Below are 14,934 nucleotides of genomic sequence, written 5' to 3'. Positions count from 1 at the left end.
ACCCGAAAACAGCCGTTACTCTGCCCGATTTTCGTCAGAATTTTAATGTGTTCTGAATCCCCAAGTGATAATGTGTTGGTTTAGTATTGATATTCCAAAGGATGGGAAATCTACCTTGACTCACAATGTCAAGTGTTGGCTTCTTATTTCGGTTAGACCGTTCTTTTCCTTAACTTTTATTTTACGCAATAGGATAGCCTCTTCATCTCCTCCGCTTCTTTAATTTTCAAAATCTTCTCTCTTTTTCCAAAACATTCTTATGTTTGCAAACCTTTTCAAAACCTTTTTCTTAAAAAATATCTTTTGCCCTTAGTGGCCTTTTCCTCTTTTCTTCAAAAGTTTAGACACTATTAATTGTCGAAACGAGTGGTTATACCCCACGATTTTGAAATTGATTGATATAATGAGATCTTTTCCGCGTGAGAGAGCTAGTGGCATACTCGTTGATTTTATCCGAGTTGGAGCCCTTCTTTCATTTGCGATGCAAAGAACTCATTTGTTCTCATGCTCAAGATCAATGGCTGAGTATTTCTCTCCGACGACGATAAAGTGTTTATTCGTTTTTTAAAACGTTTTCCCCTTTTAAGCGGAACTACATTAGCTCTGACTTCTCCATTGCACCGAGGAGGTATATAGGCACAAGGCATAACGTCTTGCCGAACTTATTTTAAAAATAAAACAAACCCTTTTTAGCACACACGACACAGATTTTCAAAAAGGTTCCTGTGGAGTACCACAGATATGAGGGGTGCTTAAAACCTTCCCCTTGTATAAACAACACCCGTACCTAAGATCTCTTCTTTTTGTTTTAAAAACAAACTTTGGGTTTTATTCGTTCTTTTCCCTTTTCCTTTGGAAACAATAAAGCGCGGTGGCGACTTTCACTGAAATATTGAGTCGAGTCAATTCCATGGCTTCGATCTCAGATTTTCCCCGCTACACATACAATCAAGGATCCTATTAACTAGGGGCATTCTCCCTAAGGATCAATCAACTTGGGTCACATCTCAAAGCAATCTCAATCAGGGGCATGTCAAACATGGGAGAAATTTAAAAGGATAGAACATCATGAATAACCCTCCATATCTTGGAAATCAAGGGCATACCCTTCAATCTAAACGTCGAAGCATATGACAAGGTTATTTCCTGGGGCACTTCCCTCATAAGCATCTTTTTCCACAAAAATATTGGGGCAATGGATACCAAATCCATAAGATGCACAACAAAAGGAAAATGTGTCTTCATGCTTTACAACCTCGTATCAATCTTTCTCCTAACTACAAAGTTCAAAAAACAGGTATTGGGAAGTCACGCTAGCATCACACACCACCTCATCTAACAACCTTACAACATCAACGAACAATACACGCTTTTGGTTATCAACAACCTATCATTGGGGCATCATGCAAATACATATAAATCATGCATTACATACATTGGTAGATGCATTACACCATGCCTTGTTATGTAGTATTCTTTAAGACGTTATTTTCTAAGAACCTTTTCATATAGTCTTCTCTAAGACAATCATCGTCATTTCCAGGAACCTTTTCAGGTAGTCTTCTTTAAGACATTCTAAGAACTTTTCTAGGTGGTCTTTTCTAAGACAATCCTATCCTTTCCAAAAACCTTTTTAGGTAGTCTTTGTAGACATCTTTCAGCCTTTCCAGGTAGTCTTCTTTAAGACAATCCTCATCCTTTGCTGAAAAACCTTTTCAGGTAGTCTTCTCTAAAGACAGATCTTCATATCCATTCCTGAGACCTTTTCAGGTAGTCTTATAGAAAACATTATTTCGATCCACTCATTACATCAATCAACATATGCATGAGCATAAACATCATTCCATACATCAAAACATCCAAGTCATCACTCTGGTACTAAACCACACTGTCCACCTGCTTCCCGATAACCTTACCGATGCCAGTAACCTTACTGAGTGTTATTTTTCGATCGCCTGATTGATGCTTTCCGGTAACCTTACCGATGATAGCAACCTTGTTGTTCATTTCACTCATAAAACATATACATACGCATTAGCATATACATATCATCTGGCGCATTTTCATATTACAAAAACCCAGTTTCCAACCCTCGTGTTGTGATAGGTTTGTTTTCCGACCCTCGAGTCGTGAGTGTCCAACCCTCGTGTTGTGATAAGTGTGTTTTCCGACCCACGTGTCGTGAGTTTCCAACCCTCGTGTTGTGATAGGTGTGTTTTCCGACCCTCAAGTCGCGAGTTTCCAACCCTCGTGTTGTGATAGGTGTGTTCTCCGACCCCTGAGTCGTGAATATCCGACCCTCGAGTCATGAGTTTCTAAACATATCATTTTCTCCGACCAGCGAGTCGTAAAACATGTGACATGCTATTTTCTCCGACCCGCGAGTCGTAAAACATTTGACGTGCTATTTTCTCCGACCCGCGAGTCGTAAAACATTTGACGTGCTATTTTCTCTGATCCACGAGTCGTAAAACATTTGACGTACTATTTTTCTCCGACCCGCGAGTCGTAAAACATTTGACGTGCTATTTTCTCCGACCCGCGAGTCGTAAAACATTTGACGTACTATTTTTTCTCCGACCCGCGAGTCGTAAAACGTTTGACGCGCTATTTTCTCCGACCCGCGAGTCGTAAAACATTTGACGTGCTATTTTCTCCGACCCTCGAGTCGTGAGTCTCCAAACAAGTGATGATTCCCAACTATGATGACAAGGAAGTGGGCCACACCACAAACTTGTTTCCCAACTATGATGACAAGGAAGTGGGCCACACCACAAACTTGTTTCCCAACTACGATTCCCAACTATGATGACAAGGAAGTGGGCCACACCATAAACTTGTTTCCCAACTATGATGACAAGGAAGTAAACTTGTTTCCCAACTATGATGACAAGGAAGTGGGCCACACCACAAACTTGTTTCCCAACTACGATGACAAGGAACTGGGCCGCACCACAAACTTGTTTCCCAACTACGATGACAAGGAAGTGGGCTACACCATAAACTTGTTTCCCAACTACGATGGCAAGGAGGTATGGTCGCCCACGACGACTTACTAGAGCTAGTAAGTGGGCCACACCATAAAATTGTTTCCCAACTACGATAGCAAGTAGGTACGGCCGACCACGACGACTTACTAGAACTATAGTAAGTGGGCCCTACCATAAGCTTACTCAAACTACGATAGTGAGTGGGTATATTGACCGCGACGACTTACTAGTGCTATAGTAAGTGGGTTACCTACAAACTGCAAACCCTTGCTAGCACCATAGCAAGGTAAACTCCTTCTACACAACATTCATCACGTTAGTCCCTTGGCAGTGATCTCCTTCAAATCATCTCGCTGATTAATATCACGTTAGTCCCCTGGCAGTGATATAAATCTACGTCTCTTTGCAAATAGGGATTTATTTTCCCTGATCACAAGGTTTCTCAAACAGTTCTTCAATTGGGTTTATCACGTTAGTCCCTCGGCAGTGATCTTCAAAATTTCATCAATAACAAACAAGGTTCTATTTTTCTTTTCCAAAGTTACTAACTTCAACTAACATAACTAACAATCATGCATCATTCAATTAACATACCTCATTCATACATAATGCATATACATACATCGCTCTCATTTATTTTGAGAAGCTCACTGCATCATACATTACATGCATCATAGCATTGCATAAAATTCAGGTTGCCTTTTTAGGCTATGCTACAATCAAAGCATCTGGTTCCTTCCAGAAAGTATTTGCTTTATATGCCAAAAAATGGTATTTACCTTGGGTGGTATCTTTAAGCCCATCTCCCGCAGAACATCCTTCCCAACAAGTGCAAATTTCAGGGCATTTTAGTGTTCAATCATCTTCTACCTTTAGACCACGATAGGCAGACGTGCCTATCTGATTCTTCAGGTTTAAGAAGATTGAACAGGGGCGGCTGTCATACCCAAAAATTTGTCCTCCTCTATGCATCTTCAATGGCTCAAGGTTCAAAGGCTTATTCAAGACACTCTCTCCTAATCAAAGATCTCCAAAACTAGGGTTTTCATATTATCAAAGGATTGTGAATATTCAATGCCTCAAATGGATCTAAAGGTCTCTCATATGTCTCAAGGCACCTCCATGTCAAAATTCAAGCTTCTATTCCAAGGATTGCTCACTCAATGGCTCAGACGACCAATAATCGACTGTGTTGACCTAAAAGTCAACTATAGTCAAAATACAGTCAAACTTCAAGATTTTTGGTCAACATCAAGTATGTGAAGTTATATCCATCATTTGATCAAAGACTGATCATGATCCATTAATAAAAACTCAGAAATGAACAAATTTCAAAAGTTCAAATTAGGGTTTTTATAGGAAAAGTCAACTCAACTTTGACTGGTCATAACTTCCACGTGGAGTATCAGAAATTTCTCACTCAAAGCCTATTTTGAAGGAAATTGAATCCTCTACAACTCTGTCTCTCACAAGCCAAGGCCATAAGTGCTTCATTTGGGAGATATGGTACAAAAGATTATAGGTCCTTTTCAAAGGTCAACCAAAAGCAGTTTTTTGTCAAAGGGCATATCATCAAGATAAAATCTCCAAATGAAAAATATGTTCCAAAGGGGCCTGTAGAGAACATCTTGAGGTTTCCAAAAAGTCTTAGAACTCTTTCATATCCTAAAAATTGAGGGAGATATGCCTTGTTAAAGTTGGGCAATTTTGAGGGAAAAATGTGAAATAAAAGTGGTTCAAAATGATTATTTTTACAAATGGGCCTAACTTCTCAAGCTTTAATCTTAGTCCACAAGCCATCCAAGTTATCCAAATCATTTTCCACGAATTATTTGATTTTTATATAATTTTTATGGATTTTTATTCATTTAAAACATAATAAAAATCAAATAAATCAAAGGAAAATCAAAAAGGTGATTCAAATCCATACTCCAATCATATTCAATCAATATTTAAGTCATATTGGGTGTCCAAATTCGTGCACCCCATAAGTGGAAATATTGGATGGAATTTGAATCAATTTAGAAAGCTTTGATAACTAATTTTCAATCAAAATCTCCATCACCAAAAGACAAGATTAGATTGGATTTCTTACAAGTTTGTTACCCTAATCCAGCCTCATATATATATACTAAGCAATTGCAGATGCCAAAGGAGGTTTTTTTTCTGCCTCCAAGAACCAAGAACCGAGTTCAAAAACTCAAAGAGAGAGTGGAATCGATTTCGGATATAGGGTGCAATTCAAGGCGTTTTAAGGACTCTAATACGTTTTAGGAAGATCAGTGAAGGGACTCCAATCACTCTCCAAGGCCGCAGCATTCAGAATCACCTTTGTAATGCTCACGGTTTGGTCGTTTTTATGTTTCTTCGATTATGACCGTACAAGCACTTTAAATAACATTTGACCATATATTATTGTTAGTGTTGAGGTATAGAACGTTTCTGGATACTTTGATTCGAGCTTTGATGCAGATACGGCCGGTTGCCATTGTTAGTGTTCTTGAAACATTAATTTAGGGATTTTCGTTTAAAGCAAAATCAGCCCAAATTAACGGTGCCATGATGTTCGGGATGCAATGTTTAATGGATCTGGGCATTTACCTATAATTTATGTTGCGTGTATGATGAATTGGGGGTTGCAAGTCATTAGCCATGAATGGAACCGTAGCAAGGTGGTAGCGAAATCGTAGCTAAGTTTCTGAAGAAAAAACCCAACGAGGAAGACAATGTCTGCGCGCGCATGCTTGTTGTTTTCAAATTTAAATGTTTTTTTATATATAATTAAACCGGTCTGAGTAAATTGCAACTTGACAATTCAGCCTAACTGGTGGAGGCGCCTCATTGGTAAGCCAAGAGACCTGGGTTCGATCCCCAGGTCATGTGCATTTTCTTATTATTTTCTTAACTTGTCTTGCTATAACCAGTTCAAAGATCCTGCACTGCGCATCTCTTGAGGGTTATCATGCACGTTACCATCTAGCCATTAGATCTCCTCCAACTCAGATCAAACGCACACGAGGATAGAGGTCCACCATGGAGCTTCAAGAATCACCCACAGGCAATCAGGCCCCAGGTTTTTGTTTTATTTGTTTTTTTTCATTGTTTTTTATTTTGTTTTCTTATTAGATTAAATGTTAAATTTAATTAATTATATTTAGATTATTCAATTAGGGCTATAATTATTTAGGATTATTTTCCCGATTATTTGCCCGATCATCCAACTTAATTAATTTTAATCTAACTTTAATTATAATAATCACGAAAACCCTAGAAAGGTTTATCAACCTATTAGGTTTGCCCAATCCCACTGGCCAATGGCCAAAGTATTAGGATTAGGATTTTCTAACCGACTTAGGGTTTAGCCAAACAATTTTAGAATTTTATTCGCTTCGATTAAATTAATTGATCGCGATGGGTAATAATCAATCCTTTAAATAATTAAATACGCATTAAAATAACATTATTTTGCTAAATGGTTTTAACCAAAGCTATTGGTTACGATGATTAGCATTCCCCCTTTATCAAATTTGTTATTATTTGTAATCGTATCTATCGATTATGAGGAGTAGCGATAATTAAATTATTTAAAACATACACATTTGCTATTCGTGATAATCGAATCTATCGATTATAATGGTTAGCAATCCTCCCTTCAATCCGTTAACCATGGTGATCAAACCTATTGATCATCGCAACTAACGGTAATATATCAAATCAGGGTTGTACACCCAAACATTTAAAACACACTAAACCACGAAACTACAGATTTTCATCTCTTCAATACTACGATTTTCAAATCTACGACAAGGTAATTCAAAATACCTTCGAACTTCGCATTTCAAAAACTACGATAGGCCATTCAAAAAGCCTTCAAACCATACCAAACAAATTCAACAACGTACAACCCCGTCCTCGAACTACGTTGACTCTGATTCTCCATAAGGAGATACGTAGGCACTTGGCAACAAGGCGAGTCCCCTTCCCTCTAAATCTCACTTTTCCCGATTTTATTTCCCTTAATTATTAACCCTTGAAAGCATAAACCTTGCCTTAATACTCTTAGCCATAAAACTGTTAATTTAACTCAAAACCTTAGGAAAGGGTTTAGGGTGCCTAACACCTTCCCTCGACCTGATTATAATAACTTACCTCGAATCTCTTAACTGCGTAAGGTTTCCTATTCGCCTTGGTAGAATAGGTGGCGACTCTAAACTTTAATTTTTAGGGCAGGTTGCTACAGCAAGCTAGTGGAAAGGTGTTTGCCTTGTCGAGAACTCAGACCACTAGTGAGGATGCACTCATCAGAGGTACATGTTTCATTAATAGCACTCCTTGAGTTACTATTATTGATACGGGTGCTACTCATTGTTTTATCTCTACTGGTTGTGTTGAAAGATTAGGTCTTGTGTTGTTTTCTGTGAATGGAGAGATGGTTGTTGATACTCCGGCAAAGGGATCAGTAACTACTTCTCTTGTGTGTTTAAATTGTCCTGTGTCGATTTTCGACAGAGACTTTGTTGTTGATTTTGTTTGCTTGCCGTTGAGAGGTTTGGATGTGATCTTGGGTATGAACTGGTTCGAGCATAACCATGTCCACATTAATTGTTTTGACAAGTTTGTGAGGTTTTCTACTCCTGAAGAGGAAGGTGTGGAGTTGTTGTCGCCTAGACAGTTGCATTTGTTGATGAAAGAAGAAGTTCAAGTGTTTGTTTTGGTTGCATCAATGTCTGTTGAGAATCAAGCGATAATAGAAAAGTTGAAGGTGGTGTGTGAATTTCCAAAAGTTTTCCCTGATGAAATTCCTAATGCACCGTGTCTATGGTATCGTACAGGATTTCTGCATCAGAGTTGTCGGAATTGAAGAAGCAATTGGAAGAATTGCTTGAGAAGAAGTTTGTAAGACCTAGTATGTCGCTGTGGGAAGCTCCAGCGTTGTTAGTCAAGAAAAAGGATGGAAGTATGAGACTTTGTATTGATTATCGTCAGTTGAATAAGGTGTTAATCAAGAACAAGTATCCACTTCCAAGAATAGATGACTTGATGGATCTGTTGGTTGGTGCTCGTGTGTTTAACAAGATTGATTTGAGGTCGGGTTACCATCAGATTAAAGTGAAAGATGAGGATATGCAGAAGACGGCTTTCAGAACGCATTATGGACATTATGAGTATTCAGTGATGCCCTTCGGTGTTACTAATGCGCCGGGAGTATTTATGGAGTACATGAATCGTATTTTTCATGAATATCTGGATCATTTTGTGGTGGTGTTCATTGATGATATTTTGATTTATTCTAAATTAGAATCAAATCATGTTGAACATTTGAAGTTGGTATTGTAAGTGTTGAGAGAGAAAAAGTTGTATGCAAAGTTGTCCAAGTGTGAGTTCTGGTTGAAAGAAGTTAGTTTTCTTGGTCATGTCATTTTTGGTGATGGAATTACTGTGGATCCGTCTAAAGTTGATGCTGTGTTGAGATGGGAAACTCCTAAGTCGGCTACCGAGATTCGAAGCTCTTTGGAATTAGCAGGTTACTATATAAGATTCATTGAAGGATTATCTAAGTTGGCACTTCCGTTGACAAAGTTGACTTGTTAGGGTAAGTCGTTTGTGTGGGATCTTCAATGTGAAGAGAGTTTTACTGAGTTGAAGAAGAGATTGACGTCGGCACCGATTTTGAAATATCCTAATCCGAAAGAATCTTTTGTGGTTTATTGTGATGCTTCCAAACTGGGTTTAAGAGGTGTACTCATGCAAAGTGATAAGGTTGTTGCTTATGCATCGAGACAGTCGAGAGTTCATGAGAAGAACTATCCTACGCATGATTTAGAACTTGCTGCTGTTGTGTTTGTGTTGAAGATTTTGAGGCATTATATTTATGGTTCTATATTTGAAGTGTTTAGTGATCATAAGAGTTTGAAGTATTTGTTTGATCAGAAGGAATTGAATATGAGGCAACGAAGGTGGTTAGAGTTGTTGAAAGACTGTTGTAATACGGTGAACTGACTTTATTCGAAATGTGCGGTAAGCAAGAGTCGCCACCGACTTTTATTTTATCCAATTGGAAAGGCAAAAAGAACAGGAAAGACCTTTGAAAGATTTTGAGTTCGGGGGGTAGGCTATACAAAGGGAAGGTGTAAGGCACCCTTTGCATCCATGGTTATCCATGGGCTCTTAATTGCTTTGCTCACTTTGTTTTCAAAATGTTTGAATTGTTTGAATAAAATATACCTAATAAATATAAGTAAAATAAATAAGTATGATATCAAGAAAATAATTTAAATAAAAGAGATTATTAATTATAAATAAATAAATAAATAAATAAGAATAAAAGAAAATAACATGTATGAAAATTAAATTGAATAATATATATATATATATATATATATATATATATATATATATATATATATATATATATATGAATTTTGATAAATAAGATAAATATTAAAATAAAATAAAGAAAATGATTAATTATTAATTATATATAAACAAAAGTTTTTTGAAAATAAGATATATAATAACTTATTATGATAGAAAAAGAAATTAAAACAATATATAAATGTATTAATATATATATATATATATATATATATATATATATATATATATATATATATATATATATAATAAAAGAAAAGGCTATGTAATTAAAAATAAAAAAAATTGCAAAAAACTTAACTTTTGATTCAGTGTGGTACGCGCGTGAAGTCCATGGTGCATCTGCATGCTATGGTGTGTTGGATTGCCTTAGGTGATGATCTGACGGATGAGCGTTGAGGGAGCATTCTAGGAGCATGCGTCTTGATGCGCTGGATCTCCAGATTTGAAACTGGGCTTGCGTGCGCGCCCTGGCCAATGGGGTGATGACACGAAGTCATCTTCTTCCCCCAACCGTCGCCTTAGCTCTGCATAAAGTTTTAGCAACGGATGCTGTGCGTAGCTATAGACCCTGCATTACGAATACAAGCAAAACTCCATGGAAATTTTTCGCGAGGCCATGGATTGAATCTTCCAGACCTCACAAACCTGGTTATGGCCCTAATTTAAACCAATTGTTCCTGCAAGCAAAAGCCCTAAACGGAATCTAAAATCCCTAACAATGACGTTACGATCAAAACAGCATGAGAATGCAATCAAACCTCCAGAATCATTCAGAGAAACAAGATAAACATGAATATGCACCAAGAATACATTAAATATGCGTGTATGATCGATTCCGATTCAAAGTTCAAAGGCTCAGAATTTCGACTTACAGTGGGGTGTTTTTTATGCTTCAAGGTATGGGAACAATCTGGAATCCTTCAATGAAACCCTTGGAACGTGTTTGAATCTCTGAAACTCCTTGAATCCACCTCAAACTCTAGAATCGAATTTTGAATTTCTTGAACTTTTGCACTCGGTTTTAAGGTTCTCCTTGCAGAAAATTCGTAACCTAATACCCTGCTATTCTTCTGTTTATATAGAGGAACACATTAGGGTAACAAAACTAGCTTGAATCTTTGTGAATCAATCTTTGGAGATTTGATTTGAAGCTTGAATGGAATATTTCTAAATATGGCCAATTTCAATTTTTTTTCAACCATTTAGCCTATGCACGAATTTGGAATGAATATTGGAATATTTTGATGATTAATGATGATTGAAATTGAAGGAAAATCAAATCTTTCATTATTTTCATATTTTATATAATTAAATCATGATTTAAATGAATTAAAATCATAAATAATTAATAAAAATTATGAAAAATAAAAAGTCTTTGTTTTTATCACGTGGATGGGCCTATAATGAGGGTAGAACAAAAAGAATGCAAGCCCATTTAGAAATATTTTGAGTTTTAGGCTTTTTTCCTCTTGTACACCCTTGAAAATAGGTGAACTTGTACACCATGCCATTTCTTCATATCTCAATATTGTTTCAAGCTTGTGGACTTTTTGGAAACCTTAGAGAGTCTCCTAACCAGTGTCTTTGGTCTCACATCAAAATAATTTTCCATGCTCTTTATATGACCTTTTGAAAAAAGTGTTCTTTTGTTGACTTTTGAAAAGGACCTGTAATGTTTTGGTCCATATCTCTTAAATGAAGCATTTTTAGACTTGGCATGTGATAGACAATTTTGTAGAGAATCCAATTTCCTTCAAGATGAGCTTTGGATGGAAAATTTTGGAGGTTCCATGTGAGAGTTATGGCTGGTCAAAGTTCAGTTGACTTTTCCTATACAAAACCCTAATTTAGAAACTTTTTGATTTGTTGATTTTTTATCTTTCCTTGATGAACCATGATCAATTTTTGATCAAATGGTGAATGATACTTCAATATGAGGATCTTGACAAAAAATCAGGAGTTTTGACTTTACTTTGACCACAGTTGACTTTTAGGTTAACTTAGTCGACTGTTGACTTTCTGAACAATTGAGTTACCAATCCTTTGAGATGAGACTTGATACTTGTCATGGAAATGATATGAGATATATCGAGCCATATGAGATGCCTTGGAGCCATTGATTCACTGATTTTCCTTTTAATAAGTCAAATCCTAATTTATGAGCCTTGCATAGGAGAATGTGTCTAGGAGTTTTAGATATTGATTTGAACTTGTATAAGAGAAATAATGTGGGCAAATTTTGGGGTATGACAACTGTGATGTTGGTTTGAATTATCATCCAGGAAAAGCTAATGTTGTGGCCGATGCTTTGAGTCGGAAGACTTTGCATATGTCGGCAATGATGGTTAAGGAGTTGGAATTGATTGAGAAATTCAGAGATATGAGGTTGGTGTGCAAAGTGACACCTAAGAGTGTTAGATTGGGTATGGTGAAGATTAACAATGATTTTCTGGATAGTATCAGAGAGGTTCAGAAGTTGGATGTGAAATTAGTAGATTCGATGGTTGAAATCGATCAAGTTGAGAATAGTGACTTTAAGTTGGATGCGCATGGTGTGTTGAGATTCCGTAATCGGATTTGTATTTCTGATGATGTGGATTTAAAGAGAGCTATTCTTGAAGAAGGACACAAAAGTAATTTGAGTATTCATCCAGGAGCTACAAAGATGTACCAAGATTTGAAGAATTTGTTTTGGTGGTCTGGAATGAAGCGTGACATAGCTCAGTTTGTGTATGCGTGTTTGACTTGTCAGAAGTTGAAGGTTGAGCATCAAAAGCCTGCGGGATTAATGCAACAGTTGGAAGTTCCGGAATGGAAATGAGATAGCATTTCTATGGATTTTTTGACGGGTTTACCGAATACCGTGAGAGGTCATGATTCGATTTGGGTGATTGTTTATAGGCTTACGAAGTGGCTCATTTTGTACCTATTAACATCACATATCCAGTTTCTAAGTTGGCGGAGATTTATACCAATGTGATTGTTAAGTTTCATGGTGTTCCTTTGTGTATCGTTTCGGATAGAGATCCGAGGTTCACTTCAGATTTTTGGAAAAGTTTGCAAGAGGCATTAGGTTCTAAGTTGAGGTTGAGTTCAGCGTATCATCCTCAGACAGATGGTCAGACGGAGAGGACGATTCAGTCGTTAAAGGACTTATTGAGAGCTTGTGTTCTTGAGCAAGAAGGTACATGGGATACTCATCTTCCATTGATTGAGTTCACATACAACAATAGTTACCATTCTAGTATTGGAATGGCGCCTTTCGAAGCATTGTACGGTCGGAGATGTAGGACTCCATTGTGTTGGCATGAATTTGGTGAGAGTTTAGTACTTGGACCTGAGATTATTCGAGAGACAACCGAGAAGGTTAAGTTGATTCGAGAGAAGATGAAGACTTCTCAGAGTAGGCAGAAGAGTTATCATGACAAGAGGAGGAAATATTTGGAATTTCAGGCTAGTGATCATATATTTTTGAGAGTTACGCCGGTGACCGGTGTGGGACGAGCGTTGAAGTCTAAGAATCTCACTCCTCGTTTTATTGGATCGTATCAGATTTCACAGAAGGTTGGGATTATGGCGTATAGAGTGGTGTTACCGCCGAATCTTTCGAATTTACATGATGAGTTTCATGTGTCGCAACTTCGGAAGTATATTTCTGATCCTTCGCATGTGATTCATATGGATGATGTGCAAGTACGGGATAATCTCACAGTGGAGACTATACCGATAAGGCTTGAGGATCGTGAGATGAAGACGCTTAGAGGCAAAGAGATTGCTTTGGTGAAGGTAGTTTGGTTGGGAGCTACCGGAGAGAGTTTGACGTGGGAGTTAGAAAGCAAGATACGAGAATCGTATCTTGAGTTGGAAAGCAAGCACATTCAAGGAAGAACCGGTAAGTACCAAAACATGAGACATAGTCGTCCCCTTGCACTCCATAGAGATATGCAATACCTTGTTGTGGTTTCTCCCCTCTGGAGGGAGATCACGATTGGTAAACCCCAAGCCGTTTCCTACTGAGATGTTATTGGCCACCGCCTCCAACTGATTCACAGATATCTCTTGCGACATATAAGCATTATTCAAAATTTTCAACAAAGCATTCCTATGAACTTCTGAACACATTAGCAAATGCAAGATGGAAATCTTCAACTGAGTCTAGCCCAACTGATCAACAACTTTATAGTCAGACTTCTTGATAATTCTGAATAACTCTTCCACATCTTTGGAAGACAGCATTATCGGATACCCCATTTTGGATCAGAGGATTACTCTGGCCTTCAACCGACACTTGTTTTCCTTTGGCCTTCGCCAAAGCATCAGCATTGTCTTGTACTTGCTGAGGAGAGAACACCCTACCACTGTGAGTGATTCTACCAGTACTAGCGAAATTATCAGCATTTGCAACTGCGGCCTCATCAAAATTCTCTTTGGATGGCCCCTTTTCCTCTTTGGTGCCATAGTAGTAAACATCAGACCCACAATGCCACGTAATAGCCTTCTCACTTTCATAAGGAATCGGCCCAGGAACACTGATCATCAACGCTGTTGGTTGCTCTTCATAAGGAATATCAACGGGTATCTGAATTGGCACCTGAATGCTGATAGGAGCCATGGGATCACATGGGATGGAAATTACAGCAACCTCATGATTCGAAAGCCTCTCGTTTCTCAACTTCCGGTAAAATTATACATGAAAATTCTAGTAACACGCGCTCGATGTCAAACTGGATGTTATGACATCCACAATTACGTAGCACAAACAATAATAACAAACAGCAGAAAACAGTACATAACACACAAAATTGTTTACCCAGATCGGTTCAAACAACCTACTCTGGGGGCTACCAAGCCAAGGATGAAGTCCACTATTAGAAGTATCAATTCAGAGCTAAACTCCCAGTTTACAACTCTTCACTTAATCACTATCCAATGACCCTTCTACCTAGGTTCTACCTAGATATGGAATATCTCCATTCCACTCCCCTTCAATCACAACAGTGATAACACATACACAATAAACAATTACAGATAGAAGACACACTTCAAAAACACACCTTGATCTGCTTAAAACCTTCAATCAAGAGACACACACTCGTGCTTAAAAGCTTAGAGTGACACAACTAAAACACAAACTAATTCCAACACAATCATCAAAGATAATAGCGTGGATCACAAGAGACAGTTACAGAACAGTCGTTCTTCACAATTACAATCTTCTGTCTGCGTTCCAAATTAGGATTGCAGGTCTTTTTATAAGCAGTCTTGGGCCTTGGGCTTTTTTAGAAACACATTAGGGTTAACAAAGTTAACATAATTCACACGCCAACTGTCTGTTACACAATGTGCTGTCAATAGGATCTTCTGGACGAAATATGCAGCACTCAATAAAAAGTTTCCTAAACTAATAAAAAGGATAAATCAGGAAACATAATTAACAAATAATAACAGCTCCTGCTGTCACACATGGATGTCATGACATCGATCATGACACTCATTACAAAACCTGTATTAGCTCCACACATATATGCAACCTGCATAAACAGAATCAACCAGGTATGTTTTACCA

The sequence above is a fragment of the Vicia villosa genome, unplaced genomic scaffold (genome assembly GCF_029867415.1).
Source record: "Vicia villosa cultivar HV-30 ecotype Madison, WI unplaced genomic scaffold, Vvil1.0 ctg.000351F_1_1, whole genome shotgun sequence".
NCBI lineage: Eukaryota > Viridiplantae > Streptophyta > Magnoliopsida > Fabales > Fabaceae > Vicia > Vicia villosa.
This window is presented reverse-complemented; position numbering follows the sequence as displayed.